The sequence below is a fragment of the Leptonychotes weddellii genome, chromosome 1 (genome assembly GCF_054177405.1).
Source record: "Leptonychotes weddellii isolate Sample4059 chromosome 1, ASM5417740v2, whole genome shotgun sequence".
Lineage (NCBI taxonomy): Eukaryota > Metazoa > Chordata > Mammalia > Carnivora > Phocidae > Leptonychotes > Leptonychotes weddellii.
In genome coordinates this window covers 179,116,000-179,131,614 of record NC_138369.1, presented here as the reverse complement: position 1 = coordinate 179,131,614, position 15,615 = coordinate 179,116,000, and the positions used below count along the sequence as shown (strand labels likewise).

The 15,615-nt window shown below is 42.5% G+C and overlaps 1 non-coding gene across 1 annotated transcript; it reads right to left on the bottom strand.

Annotated features, from left to right (window-relative positions):
- Window positions 1-1,924: 1,924 nt before the first annotated feature.
- On the bottom strand, window positions 1,925-2,031 carry LOC115941084 (U6 spliceosomal RNA). The gene has a single exon (XR_004075812.1). It is a non-coding gene; the product is annotated as a U6 spliceosomal RNA (small nuclear RNA).
- Window positions 2,032-15,615: the final 13,584 nt, after the last annotated feature.

The window sequence follows — 15,615 nt, the reverse complement described above, 5'->3', positions numbered from 1 at the left end:
CAGGGGAAGTCAGCTGAGTCCTCTAAATCGCGGGGTCCGAGCAGAGTCCCCTCTTGTCAGGGTTTAAGGCTTGAGCCCCTGGAATCACCTCATTCAAGCTTTAAATAATAGGTAGAGTCTACAATGTCTATGCATACAAATCAGATTCTCTGTATCTAATAGAGATCAGGGGAATAATAAAATGGATCAAAGGAGGCCAGGAACATTGTCAAGGGTTCCGGTTTAGTTGCTCTCAGCAACTAAATATGAAATACTTCATAGAGTCCACCAGATGGCAGAATTGCACCACAAAATACTTAACACCCACCGGTTCCAGCTTGGAAGCTAAGTGGCGCTCTACAATCACACCTGTTTCCCATTTGCAGCAATAATTGGAATTATGCTTATAAGGAGCAATTATTTGCACTTTCTGTAAATGAAAAATACATTTTTTTTGTTTATAGTGGTTGCTTTAGGTGTACTTCAGTAAATGTTTTGGGAAGAAGAGAATCTAAAGGTTGTATTGTCTCTGACTTTATGTATGTTATGATTCAAAATTATATGTGAAAAAAAAGAAAAAAACTAAGCAGCATGTGAATCAAGGTATAATATCCCCACCGCAAGACTATATCAACTGCTGTGAAATTGCAAGACAAAAACAACATAAAATTGTTCAGTTCATAATTTACTCTTTGATTTGCAGCCTATGGCTTTTCTCTAAAAGCATAAAACAAAAAGATTACAAAATATGGCTTATGTCATTTACATATTTTATAACCATTTATGTACAAAATAGTTCTCTGTAAAATGCGTCTATGTGGTTGAAGAGATTGAAAAGGTCATGCTCGAACAGGGCCTGTATGTCAAATACCTGGCACAAGCCTCACACGTAGCAGGGATCACGGTAAATGGATGCCGTTGTTCCGTTTATTAAGAATAGTTTAGGGGATGAGTGCAGCCATCCTTTAGGGGGTATGGGGGCAGCCCCACAGTGAAATAGCAGGCTGTTGCTTTAGTGGAAACATCACAGGGTGAGCTGTCTGCTACACCCCCCAGCTGACTATGTCAGGCCTGGAAAAGCATGGGCTCTACCTTTCAACAGACACTACAGACCACAGTGTTCAGCAGTGGACCATGAACACCTTTTGAGAATAGCAAAGCCATTTCCCCCCCCTATTTTGTTTTGTTCTGTTTTTCCCTCCCTACGCTGTTACACAGCGTAACAGGCAAAAATGAGTGGCCTTTGTAGCTGAGATCATCCAACTTTCAACATGGATTCTTAGGTTGATGAATCGATGGGCTCCTAGTAGGCACAGCTGGGGTGAATTCCTTAATTAAGCTAGGTCTCCTATTCGGGCCAATTTAGACTCCATTCATGAAGCTTTTCTTTCCCTTTCTTTCCTCCTCCCTGCCTTCCTTCCTTTCCTCCCTGACTCTTCCTCCTTCCTCCCTCCCTTTTTTCTTTCTTGGCATGCCAATGCCTTATTCCTTACTGTGTGCCATTCATTTTGGTTCCAAACTTTAGAAGTAAGTACTCTATTTGACTTATTTCCATTATGGGCTGAATTCTGCTCTCCCTGCCCCTGTCCTGTGTTGAAGTCCTAACCCCTTAGTGCCTCAGCATGAACTGTATTTGGAGACTCTAAAGAAGCAATTAAAGTTAAATAAGGTGATTGAAGTGGGCCCTAATCTAATGACCAGTGTCCTTAATAAGAAGAAATTAGGGCACAGACAGGTGTAGAGGAAAGGCCATGTGAGGACACAGTGAGAAGCCAAGAGAGAGCCCTCGACAGAAAGCAGCCCCACTGGTACCTTGATCTTAGACTTCTCAGCCTCTAGAGCTGGATCATTTTCTGTTGTTTAAGCCACCTGGTTTGCGGTACTTTGTTATAGTAGCCCCTAGCAAACTAACACATCCTCTGAGATTCTTTTTTTTTTTTTTTTTTTAAATATGGAACACTTTGTGAATTTGTGCTTCCTCCTTGCACAGGGACCACGCAGAACTCTCCGGATCATTCCAGTTTTAGTATATGAGCTGCTGAACGAGTGCTCCCCTTAGATTCTTTAATCCCCCAATTTACCAGAGTTTTTAAAAAATTGGCTCTGCTGGACCTGGGGCCTCCCCTGTTGCCACACGCCACTGTCATGGCCAAGGTAGCTGTAGTTGCGTGAGGGTGAGCCGACCCTGAACTACAGCATTTCCCAACAGCCCCGCACACTAGTTCATTTTAATCTGTAATATCGCTGGTGTTCGTGAGCATGATCAGGAGACAGAGGAGACTCAAAAATGTGGTGCTGTTTGGGTACGAAGGAAGGAAGACCATGACCAAAGATAAAAATTTTGGCCTAAAATGTCCTCTTACTGTTGTGCTGGCAAAGTTTTTCTCCCTCCGTGCAACAGACGCGTGTGGGAGTGCTCATCAGAATCCCCGTGTTTGGGCGAAAACACTGGAAGACTGCAGATGGCAGCATGACCTCGAACATGATTATTTTAGAGCCAAACCACTGCTTCTGTGTCTTTCTTTCTTCTCTTTCTTTTTTTTTTTTTTTTCCTTTTTCTTTTTTCCTAGTGGGCAAGTTACTGGAACCTTTTAAAAAATGATTATTTATGGTGCAAACTTAGAAAAGCAATTATGCCTGTTAAGTTCCTGCCCGTGGCCTGTGTTACAAAGTGTCAATCAGCAAGATCCCCCTTGAAAGGCCTCTAGGCCAGTACATGGTTATTCAGCTACCCCCTTGGAGAACCCCAACTTGGATTTAAACATATTTTGAAATTACATGTCGGAGATGTTCCCAGCCTTCTTTCAAGTTCCTAAAGATAAGTTTACCAAATGGTCAAGTAATAATGATTCTCAGAACTTACAGCAACAGAGTGGCAAGACTGAGAGCTGCCTTTTAGACAGCAGCATACATATGCTACTCTGTAATGGATGGACGGATAGATACCCTGCAGATTTTCCCCACTCATTTTCCAAATAGTTGCTTCAGGGAACTCCAAGAAGGACCACTGTCAGCAAAATCTAAAACTCTATACAAGGGGTCAGCAAACTTTTTCTCTACAGGCCCAGGTAAGTAAATATTTTCAGCTTTTTGGGCCACATGGTCTTTATCACAGCTCTGCGGTTGTCCCCCCAAAGCAGCCACAGATAATACATATACCAACGGGCAAAGCTGTGTTCCAATAAAACTTTATTTACAAAAGCAGGCAGGCAGGCAGATTTGGCTGTGTGTCATTGTTCACCAACATCTGCTGGGCCTGCTCTCCCTCTGAGGAAGACTCTGTATGGGGTTTGAACTCATCTATACACTTTGCTTTCCCTCATTTTTTTCCCCTCCCTTAAATGCTGCTATGTTCCACACATATTTCAATTACGGTCTTGTGTCATCTTTTTTCTTGAAGGTAAAATGTTGGATTGGGCGGAGTAGGGAACTGACTCTTGAGCCTGATGTTATAGATCTGTCTGATCACGATGTTGGCCTGGGCATATCTCATTTTTTTTCTTCCCATGGGACCCATCTGGGTTGGGCACAGTCTTAGGGAAAAGGGTTTAGACTTGGGATTGTGCTCAGAAACGGTCCAGTAAGTATGAAGGCAATGGAGAAAATGCTCTTTAGGTCTCTTGGGGGTAAAGCATGTGCCTATTAACTAAACAACCAGCTTAGGGAGTAAATTACATTAGTAATTCTGTTAGAGATCATGTACATATACATTTATGAACAGTGGCCTGTATGTAAAATATGCATTAAACATATGCATTAAATTATCAAGAATTTAATGTATTTATTAATTATCAATAATCAGGCCACATGGGTGCTAATTCCACATACAGTCCACTTGAGGCCATTTGCCAATGTCTAGTCTCTAGTGGAAGATGGTTTAGATGGAGATAATGATGATGAATGTGGAATCAGCAAACATGAGGTCCTCAACGCTATCTTCAGGCAGACCCAAGCCCTGAGTGACCCCAGACTGTTTTGCTTCTTGAAGATATTCCCTTGAGGGAATTGACCTTCTAGGTTATTTCCCACCTATCCAGACTGGAGCAGATCCCAGGGGAATAAAGCAAATAATTTCCAGGAATTCACCCTGGTGAATTTCTTCTGTGGCAGGTAGAGATGGAAGGATGCTTTGGGTAGCTTCTGGCCTCACCTTAATTCTACTGTGAAATCTAAGCATCTAAGAACATTATAGGAGTGAAGCCCTTGAATATGAAACTGAAGCTGATTAAGGATACCTCTTCTTTCACACAAAAGCCCCTCAAGATACACTTTGCAAAGATATACTTTGTATGGATTAATTTATGAGTAAACTCTGTCATCTGTATGTGTAGTATGATACCCATTGATTAAAAAGTAGGCAGAAACCTGTGGTTGGCCTTCAAATATTGAGCTGGGGTCATTTGAATTCCTGCTTTATGTCAGCTCTCATAGGGAAGTAAAGGAATTCCAGAGACTTACCTGTACAAGGAGAGACTTTGTCTATTTTCATCTTTCTTGACAGTTTGGAAATCTTATTGCATGGCCTGGGTTACAGAAATAGACAAAATGAAAAAGAGAAATCTGCTCTGTAGGAACAGACTTGGAAAATGTGGTTGCTAAGATAGTGATAGGCTTTATGTAGGGGGGACTTTCCATTATAATTATACTCAAAGAACCAGAAAAGTGAACTCAGATGAAAAACATACCTTGGGTACTTGGAAAATGTGCCTCTATAGACAGGTTGTGTAAAACCCTATCAAAGGAATTATCCATAGGAAGACTTGAGAATTTGTTTACGGCTTTGGGGTGAAAAGTACTGCCTAAGTTGTTTTAATTACTGGCTGAAATTTGGTGGAAAGAGGAAAAAAAAATCCTCCAGATGATACAAAGTAGACTCATTTCCTCATGCTCCATGGATAATTTTTGGGAAACATTTTCATTTTCCACCCTTACTTGACAAGCTTTGAATATGTATTTTCACTGCATATCTGAACATCTTTCCTGGGTTCCAGAACTGTGTTGTCCAGTATGTCAGCCACCAGCCCCGTGTTGCTACTAAGCACTTAAAATGCAGCTACTGTGACTAAGGAACTGAATTGTTAATTTTACTGAATTTCAGCTAATTTAAATTTAAACAGCCACATGTGGTTATGGCCACTTTATTGGGGGCAGGACAGATATAGAGCATTTCCATCATCGTGGAAAGTTCTATGTAGTGCTCTGTTCTAGAGTGTGAGAGATCCAAGTTTTTTTTAAAAATTTTTTATTGTTATGTTAATCACCATACATTACATCATTAGTTTTAGATGTAGTGTTCCATGATTCATTGTTTGTGCACAACACCCAGTGCTCCATGCAGAACGTGCCCTCTTTAATACCCATCACCAGGCTAACCCATCCTCCCACTCCCCTCCCCTCTAGAGCCCTCAGTTTGTTTTTCAGAGTCCATCGTCTCTCACGGTTTTTCTCCCCCTCCAATTTCCCCCCTTCATTCTTCCCCTCCTGCTATCTTCTTCTTTTTTTTTTTTCTTAACATATATTGCATTATTTGTTTCAGAGGTACAGATCTGAGATTCAACAGTCTTGCACAATTCACAGCGCACACCAGAGCACATACCCTCCCCAGTGTCTATCACCCAATCACCCCATCCCTCCCACCCCACCCCCCACTCCAGCAACCCTCAGAGAGATCCAAGTTTTATTCACAGAGTTGTTTTTAATCTTGGTTTTCTCCCAGCTGACAAAGTGTAAAAAGGAAGGCTATGAAGAAGGTAACTTTGCTCCCATTTTATTCAGACAGTTTTAACATTTGTTCAAAACTCTTTTCCCCCTATTCTGAGTAATTCCATTTCTTTTTATCTGCAGCATTTTGTATTTGTTTTTTCTCATGTAGTGAAATACAAACAGTAATTTCAGGAAACTCTTAGTTGTGCTTGAAATATCCTCACTAATCCTTAGAGTCATAACTGAGTGGCCAATCCCATATTCTTAGTAGAAAAGACAGAAAAGAGAAAGATCTGTTTTCTTTGTTTGTGCCAAACAGGAAAATGCTGCAGTTTAGCAATAGAAAATTCAGAGGGAGGAAACTTTTTAGGTCTTGAAAATGGACTCAGAGATGTGCGTGTTAATGTACCTTCCTGCTCTCTTTAATTTCTCAGGAGGTTATTGGTGAGTATCCAACTTAGGCTTTGTTTTTGTTTTTGTTTTCAGTCTCAACGTTAAGTACACATTAACTTCAGGAAAAATAATAAACCTTTATTTTTATTTTTTACTTAGAGTTGAAAAAAATTAAAATGTATTCAGCTTACATCAACCCTCCCCCTCTTATACACACAAAACATCCAGAAGATTTTGGATACACTTTTACATATTTGTTTTCCCATTTGAATAATGGGAAAAAAGTTGAACAATAGTTTACACGTTGATGTCTGAAGGATATATAAAAAACCTGAAATATTTTGTCAGAAAAAATTTTCAGCAAGCACATTTGAGTGGACAGTATGTTTCCTGTTTTTTTCCTTAAGGTCAGTTTTGCAAACTAAGAGACCATGGACTTGGAAATTCATGCTATATTGAAGGAACCTTTATTTTTAGGTCATGGTTTACAACCTTGTGTAAATATATTTCAGGATGTACGTTATGATCTCAAAATGGTCATATACCATCAAAACGGTCAAAATGATAATTTTCTAATAATTCCATCAGGAAAAACAAATTGAAAGTGAAACATGTTGAAATTATGAGGGAGCAAGCCACCTGAGAGCACCAGTCCTGTCTGTTTTGTCCCCGAGGTAAATCCAAGTGCCCCCAAGGCCCTGTGCTGTACTTGGTTTCTATAGAATGAATGCATTTAAATGTACCAGTCAGTTTGTCTATTATTATGTAGTAAGAAACATAACCACAGGAACGTTGGGGATCAGGGCCTCCTCTGGATGATTTTCAAGGCTGGAGACCCTACTGTCCAGAGAGGCAGGCGGTGACTTGGGATAAGCAGCCCTGGAAAGGTTTCTAGAGAGGCAGACCCAAGTGTCAGAGACAGATGGGGTTAATGGTCCCTGCTGGCATTTATACTTTAAGGAGCTTCCCAGGTTTCTGGTTGATGTAAAGTAGAAGGATGGGAGTGGAGGAGAGTCATTCCCTAGGTCCACATCAACACCCAGATTCCCATTCTTTCCCCTTTATCTTGTCTCATCTGTAGATTGTCAGAAAAATACATCAGCAGCATTGCACCCCACTCAAAAGATCGCCAACACCTTCTCCAAATAAGCGTGATCAACATATTTAATAGACTTCAGCTGTCTTTTTGGGTGATCTGGCAAAAAACTTAACTGAAAAAGTCAGATTTAAAAAGAAGCACTGCTTTATTGCTTAAATGTGGAAATAATAGAGACCACCAGCTAATAGTTTCATGAAAAAGAAAGTTAAATATGTCCATTGCTACTTCAATAGCGTATACATAAATGGAAGGTGACAAAGGGGAGTAATATGTGAAAAGGGGCTCAAGTTTGCCCTGAACTCATTACTATTCTGAGCTCTCCACGCACAACAGTGATCTGCATGTCATCTGAAGAAGCTGAGAAACAATCTGCAAACCCTCCAACCGTGCTGTCTCCAAATAAATAAAGGCGCAGTGCAATTCACTTTTCAATGTCTCCCTCCCTCCCTCCAACCCACTCTTGCCTCTGTTTCTCCTTGAAAGTGATTCTTGACTTTGCGCTTTCCTCTTGCCCTTGGATGCTGGCTGGACTCCAAGCAGCTGTGGAAACTTGTGAGTTTGGCAGACCTGACTTGTGAAATTATGCAGTTTGGTACATTTAGCCCATTTAGCCAAGATGTGACAGCAGTGACGTGATGTATGCAGAGAAAGGCACGATTCTTGACAGCTGTTGAGAGTCCTTCAAAGAAATATATGTCCCCTACAAGCTTTCATTCTGAAGTTGGTGTACACCTCCGAGGTGGCCCAGAAATCATACAGCAGCTCATCTTGTTTCTTCCTTCCTCCCTCCCTTCCTTCCTTTTCCTTCCTTCCTTCCTTTCTTTTCCTTCCTTCCTTCCTTCCTTCCTTCCTTCCTTCCTTCCTTCCTTTCTCTCTCTTTTTCTTTCTTTCTCTCTCTTTCTTTCTCTCCTTCTTCTCCTCCTCCCCTTCCTTCTCCTCCTTCTCCTCCTCCTCCCTTCCTTCTTTACATTCTACAAACTAATTGAACTCTGAAAAACCATTTAAACACAAGTAGGGCATGATTTCAACACTTCCAAAAAAATAGAAATAAAAAAGCGGCTGATATTTGAAATCTTATTTTCTCTAGCCCTGCCCCCAGAGCCTCAAAAACATTTAATAATAAATAGATAAAACTCCACCGAGGACAGAAACCCCTCCCCCCCAACAGTTTTGTATTAGTTGGGGCTCTTGTCTCTTTCTACATCTGGGTTTATAGGTAACCTCTTTGAGCCTCCCCGACTCTTCAGTTCTCTAAGCAGGAGATGAGAGCTCCTAGGACTTACTATAAAGGTGGGATTTAAAACTCCGTGAATCTTAAAATATGAATAACTGAAAGGAAACCCAAGTGCCAGTTTTGACTTTCCCATCTGGACTGGTTGTGGCTTTTATTTCCTCTGCACCTGCCTCTCATCCTTTTCTTTGGGAACAAACACAGTCAGCAGGGTATCTAGAAAGGATATTAACATATTCAAGTTTCCGGTTTGGGAACAGCGAGTCTCCTGTTCCCCCAGCCCCCCTGAAGTGAGGTGTGGAAGCATCCTGATGTTTTATTGCCCTGATGAAAGAGCAGGAGGCAAAGACAGATTAGGTTTTGTGGAATGGGGCAGCCAGAAAATAAAGGTGGCTGGGTCTACTTCTAGGGACCTGACATTTACTAGCTGCCTGTCCGTATTCTCATCCTTGGAATTAGAAATGGGCTTGCTCTCCTGGCCCCCTTGTTGCAGCAAGAGCTGCTATGGGTGTTGCTGCTGGACTTTGTAAGGAAGTCTTGTGCATGCTGTCTGTGGCAGATTGCAAAACATGGTCTCAACCTTTCACCCCTCCTTGTGTCCATGCCTCCTTTCAATGTGACTTTGCAGTTCCTTCTATCAAAAGGTAGCATCTGTTTTCCCCTGCACATGGGCTGACCTGCTGTGGTCTTTAGAATGTGGTAGAAGTGATGATGAGCCAGCAGTCGATGACCTCTGCTGCAGAATTCCAAGATGACCACAGTGACCCTCACCCTGTGTAATCTCCTTGCTTTGAGTTGGTCAGAACCTGTGAGTATGATGAATTATCACTGTTATGAGTACATTGTAGCAGAAGGGATTTTTAGAAAATATAATTAGCTTTACCAATCAGTTGACCTTAAGACAAAGAAAGTATTCAGTGGGCCTGACCTAATCCCACAAGCCACAAGACAATCTGGGTCTGGAGGTCAGAGACTGGGGAAGTCAGAGATCTGAAGCCTGGGAACTATTGGAAGCGTCCTTTCTGGTTGGAGAGGGCCCTGTGATAAGGAGTGTGGGAAGCCTCTGGTTTGCTGAGAATGACCTCTGACTGACAGCCAACAAGGAAACAAGGACCTCAGTCCTACAACTGCAGGAATTTAATTCTGCCAACACCAAGAATAAGATGGGAAGCAGATTTTGTTCGCCCTAGAGTCTCCAGACATGAACTCAGACCACCTTTTTTCAGCCTTGTGATGCCCAGAGCAGAGAAGCCAGTCATGTTCCACTGAACTGATTTACAGAACTGTGAGCTAATAAATGATCGTTGTGTTAAGTTCATGGTAATTGTTATTACAAGAGTAGAAAATTAAAACAGTTTCAAAAGACCTGTGCATTTCTGTCCTCCCCTGGAACCTTGCCAAGGTCATGAGACAAGGTCATGCCCAGACTCTTCTACAGGGAATGCAGCGCAACTGAAGTGCCCCCACTGCAGGCTGGGCTGTTTCTAGAAGCAGAGCCATGTTAGCCCCCCAGAAGCCCGGAGTTCAGCCCAGAGTAGAACCACCCAGCTTATCCTAGTCTAGATTGCTAACCTGCAGAATCATGAGTGCTGCAGTCTGAATATTTGTGTCCCCCCTAGATTCATATGTTGAATCCTAACCCCTGTGTGATTAGGGCATGAGGACAGAACCCTCACGAATGGGATGGGTGGTCATATAGAAGAAGTTCCAGAGAGATCCCTCACCCCTCTGCCATATGAGGTTACAGCAAAAAGGTGGCTGTCTATGAACCACAATTCAGGCTCTCACCAGACACCAAATTTGCCAGTGCCAAGGTCTTGGGCTTCCCAGCATTCCGAACCATGAGAAATAAATGTTGTTCTTTATAAGCCACCCAGTCTGTGGAATTTTGTTGTAGTAGTCTGAACAGACTGAGACAATGAGCTACAAGAATGACTGTTGCTTGGTCTGTTATGTTTTGGGGTGGTGTGTTACACAGTATTATCTCATTGGCACACCATCTATCCTCGTGAGCAGGCCCCACCCTTTGGATGTCTTTGCTTAATGCTGACATGTACATTATCACATTTAGAGGGGTGGACTGATGGTGCTGTCTCGTGATGAGACCTCATTTCTGTGAAGCATTCAGGAGAGCCAGTGAGACTGTGGCCCAGGTTTTTCTTGTTCAGATGGAATCTTTTCCTCTGAGGGGTGGGGATCTCAGAGGATTTGGGTGTATTGCTAATGGTGTGCTGGCCATGATTATATAGTATGCCTCTCTCTCTGGGAAACACTATTCATACAGATTTCTTTATCCTGACCTGTGGACCCGGATCTAGTCTCTTTCCACACCCCACCCCACTTGTCCCAGCCTTCTTTTGTTCTGGGTAAGGGAAGAGCAGCTTAGTGCACTGAGTCCCAGAGGGAGAGATGCATAGGTATGTCCGTGACCTAGAGTCTCTTGTGTTTATGGGTCCCCTTCACCTGTGCATACCCTCCTTGGAGACCTGGGACATTCCTTTGCTATAGCATCTGTTTTATTGCCTTTGGGAGTCCACCTGTTTCTTCCACACTAGACCCTGTGCTCCTGGCACACAAATCCTTTGTTTTATTCATGTCTGGCTCGTGGCACACATCGCAGTGCCTGACACCCATGGGCACTCAAATATCCATTGAATAAATGTGACTACATATGAGGGTACACATATGACCATTTTTCCGTTAAAATAATTTTTTTGGCCATTCTTTAAAAAAAAAAAAAAGATGTGAAATCATGAAGAGACAAAGGTCCCCAGGCATGATATCTCTGTGCGGTACGTGGGGCTAGAAATAGCTGTTGTACGGGGCTGGAACTTCAAAGGCTGCAGGGCACTAAGTGTTGCCATGTTTGATCTATAGTCTCTATCAGAGAACAGAAGGGCATGAGAGACTGGGGAGCTGATAAAAGCAAGCATCTTGTTTCAAGTTCAAAGCAGTGCTTTTGTGACCTGTTACATTATCAGGAGTGACACATCCCACCCGTGCGCTCTGGACAAACCTTTGGGCGTCACCACCTCTGTCTGGGCTACGAGCTATGGGCACCTCTCTCAGCTGTAAGTGCGGGGTCTGCGGCATCCCCGGGCTGCCAGTGGTTGACTCCAGTGACTGCCTGCTTTTAAACCAGGTGTGTGTTTTATTTTCCGTCAGAGCTATTTCATTCCTGTCCTAAAACATCAGATTTAGGGGATACTTAAGGACACAGAAGGAACAATTGAATCTCCTTTCTGAAATGAGATGTTTTCACTGGCAAGTATAAATGTCTTCATCAAATAGTTGCTTCCAAGCAGATTCTGAATATGGGGAAGTGTAATTACAATACAGAATATGGCACTTTTTCAGGGATTGGGTATTTATAGGTTCTGGCTTCATCACATAGTATCTGTATGACTGTGGGTTACTCAGTCTCTATAAGCTTCAATTTCTTTACATGCAAACTAGACATCATAATATAAACAGGGTATCGTGAGTGCTGGGGGGCTGCTCATTCCTTACTCCTGATGTTTCTTTCCATTTGGAAGGACCTCCTTCTTTCCTTTCCCTCTCCATTATCAGATGAAGGCTAATAGACTCTCCACTTCTCCCTTACTCATTCCAGAATTCATTTACTCGATTGGTGGGTTTGAAAGAGCATGAGTGAGTAGTATGCCTCACCCTCTATCATTTCTCCTGGGGGCAGGCTGCTTACAGGGTGCCGGAACTTTTTCTGCTGGGATGGGACAAGGACAAAGGGAGGTCTGCTGCCCTCCCCCAGCACCACCTGACTTATCTGTCATGGTGGGCTCTGCCCTCTGATCCTTGCCTCCTGGTAATCATGTCCCATGTGTAATTTCCCCTCCCCTTAAAGGGTGGGCATGACCTGGTGACTTGCTTCTAACAAACAATATGGCAGAAGTGATGGGATATCACTTCTGAGATTAGGTTACAAAAAGATTGTGATTTCCGTCTTTCTGGACCCCTCTTTATATCATAGAACCCTCAAGCCAAGCAAGCTGCTCCATTAGAAATGGCCCTAAGGAGAGGTCCACATAGCAGGGCACTAATGTCTCTGGCAATAGCCAGCAAGGAACTGAGGCCCTCAGTCCAACAGCCTGAGGAACTAATCCTGCCAATAGTCAGTGAATCTGGAAGCCAGTCTTCTCCTAGTTGAGCCTTTAGATGACCACAGCCCCTGCCAACACCTTGGTCGTAGCCTCATGAGAGTCCCTGAACTGGACCCCTAATCAGCTCTGCTGCATGAAGATTCCTGACCCACATAAATTGTGAGGTAAGAAATGTTTGTTATTTAAAGCTACTAAGTTTTGGGGTTATTTGTTACACAGCAATAGGTAACTAATAGAGTTGGATAGACCTGGGTAATTCTTTTTTTTTTTTTTTTTAAGATCTTATTTATTTATTTGACAAGGGAGAGAGAGATAGCGAGAGAGGGAACACAAGCAGGGGGAGCGGGAGAGGGAGAAGCAGGCTTCCTGCTGAGCGGGGAGCCCAATGCGGGACTCGGTCCCAGGACCCCGGGATCCCGGGACCATGACCCGAGCCTAAGGCAGATGCTTAACGACGGCTCCCCTAGACCTGGGTAATTGTTGTTCAGTTTTGGGAAGCCCTTTGTCCCTCCAATGTAAGTGTATTCTCCAGCCTCGCCCAGATTGGTCATGAAGATGGTGGTTTGTTCCCCACCTGCATTTTTCTTCCTGTCTTACTTCCCAATTGTTTATTAATTCAAAACCTGGACAAGGGAGAGATGTGTTATTTATTACCTGCCAGCCCTCCACGAAAATCCTCTACATGAAGGCTTTTCATAGGGGTTACTTGTCTTTAAGAATTGCTGTAGGGATTGCTGCAAGTGAAGTTAGTAATTTTGCCTGAGACAGCATTTCTCCCGTCTCTCTGCTATCACTAGAAATGCTCATGCTCTTTCTAGTCCTGTTACAGGCTTATGCTGGAGGCTTCTGTGCTTTGAAGTCTCTCCATCTCCGAAACCAATTCACAAATTTTTCCAAGGCCACTGTCTTGGCTTTCCGTTTGCTCCTCCTATCAAAACCTCCCCATCTGAAGCCCAGATCCCAGGAGTAGAAATCTCAAGTTCATGTGAAGTCAGTGTGGGAGGAATTTGGGGGCTTAAGCAGATGCTGAAATTTGAGATCACTTCAGGAGGAGGACAGGCTTTCCTACCTGATCGTAGAGGCATAACCATGTTACTTCGGGGAGAAGCAAAGAAAGAAATCCGGACTATTATTAAATAGTTAGACTTCTCAGGAAGTGTTAACAAGGCTGCAAACATTTGGGCACCCTTTGTTTTTTCTCACTTGTTCTTTCTCAGTTCGGGGAATTTAAACGTGTGCACTAATTCCAAGGCTTTGGTCACTCCTGGACATTTCTCAAACATGCTCCAGGATTGCCCCTGGATGAATAGCCTCTCACTAGGAGTCATAACTCCCTGGAGGGCAGGGAGTGGGCACAGTTTGACCCCCTCTGGAGGGAAAGAGGGAGAGACGTGGGGCCTGGCATCTCAAGAAAATTAAAATGTGCTGCTTCCATTTCTTCCCTTGCATCCTATTTCAGATTCTGTTTTTTTTTTTTTTTTTAAAGGATTTAAAAGAAGAAAAACAGCATTTGGATTTTATAAAATACAACAGATCAATTCCTACTTGTGGTTTTACCCTGGAGCCTGGCATACAGAACTGTTCTAACAGATATTTTTCAAAAATCATTAGGCTTACCAGAATTTAAGCTGGCCCATGACTTTTGGATTGGATCCATTTTTTTTTTTTTTTTTTAAATCTAATACTTTTCCACCCCCAGTGGTCTCTGGCCTTTAATCCTGCTCTCTATAACACAAATTTAGGAAAAAAACATGTATTTGCCCACTGAAGATATACTTTCATATTCTTTCACATTCATGGGTTTCTGAGCAAACATAACTGCTTGAATAGGAAAGAAAAGCACAGCTGATGAATTTCCTACTGTTTAGTCAGCCTCCATGATTTTTAATACTCCTCAATTTCTGATACCAACCTCTCAATTTCCTTTGGGGCTACCCTGGTGATATGCTTATTTTTGTATCTGCATTAGATTATCTAGGGTAATCAAAAATCATTGATGATAGTTATTTAAAAAGGGTTTTATTTTAGGAGACATTATATAATTTTAATGTACAGTTAATATGTAACATATCTGCATAGTTAATTTGTGAAAGTCCCTATCATTTAACTGGGGCACTGGATTAGTTTCCTATTGCTACTGTAATAAATTACCAAAAACTGAGCATTTAAAACAACACACTTTTTAAAAATCTTACAGTTCTGGAAGTCAGAAGTCTGAAATGGGTCTCGTGAGGCTAGATGTCAGCAGGGCTGGTTCCTTCTGGAGGCTTGGGGGCGGGAGGATCTGTTTTCTTGCCTTTCCCAGTTTCCAGAGGCTGCCTGTATTCCTTGGCTCATGGCCGTGCAGGGCTCCAATCTCCGTTTCCTTTGTTATATCTCCTTTGACTCTGACATTCATGCCTCCTTCTTTCACTTACAAGGACCCTTCTGATTCCAGTGGGCCCCCAGGTAATTCAGGAAAAAAAAATCTCCCTATCTCAGGGTCCTTAAATTAGTCACATCTACAAAGTCTCTTTTTGCCATGGAAGGTAATGCATGCACAGGTCCCAGGGATGAGTACGTGCCCATTTTCAGTGGACAGAGTCATTATTCTCTTAGCCATAGGCTTTTTCAGAAGAACACTTACTTCTGTGTCATGAAATACAAGGGTCTCAGACTGTCTCTGTTTGATGGTTGGTACCAAGGCCAGGATGAGACAAATGCTACAGTCCTTATTATCATTATTGCTATTTTTTTTAGACAGGATACAACAGATTTTATTGCTGTTTTCTTTTGAATTCTCAGGTAACTCTGAGACCATTTTGGTGTGCCAACTTGCCCTATTATAGGAAGGGTCATCTTGAATTCAATAAATAAACCATTCAGTATCTTTTCATGTCTTCTGCCCATTTTTTGACTTGATTATTTGTTTTTTGGGTGTGGAGTTTGAGAAGTTCTTTATAGATCTTGGATACCAGCCCTCTATCTGTAGTGTCATTTGCAAATATCTTCTCCCATTCTGTGGGTTGCCGCTTTGCTTTGTTGACTGTTTCCTTTGCTGTGCAGAAGCTTTTATCTTGATGAAGTCCCAAAAGTTCATTTTTGCTTTTGTT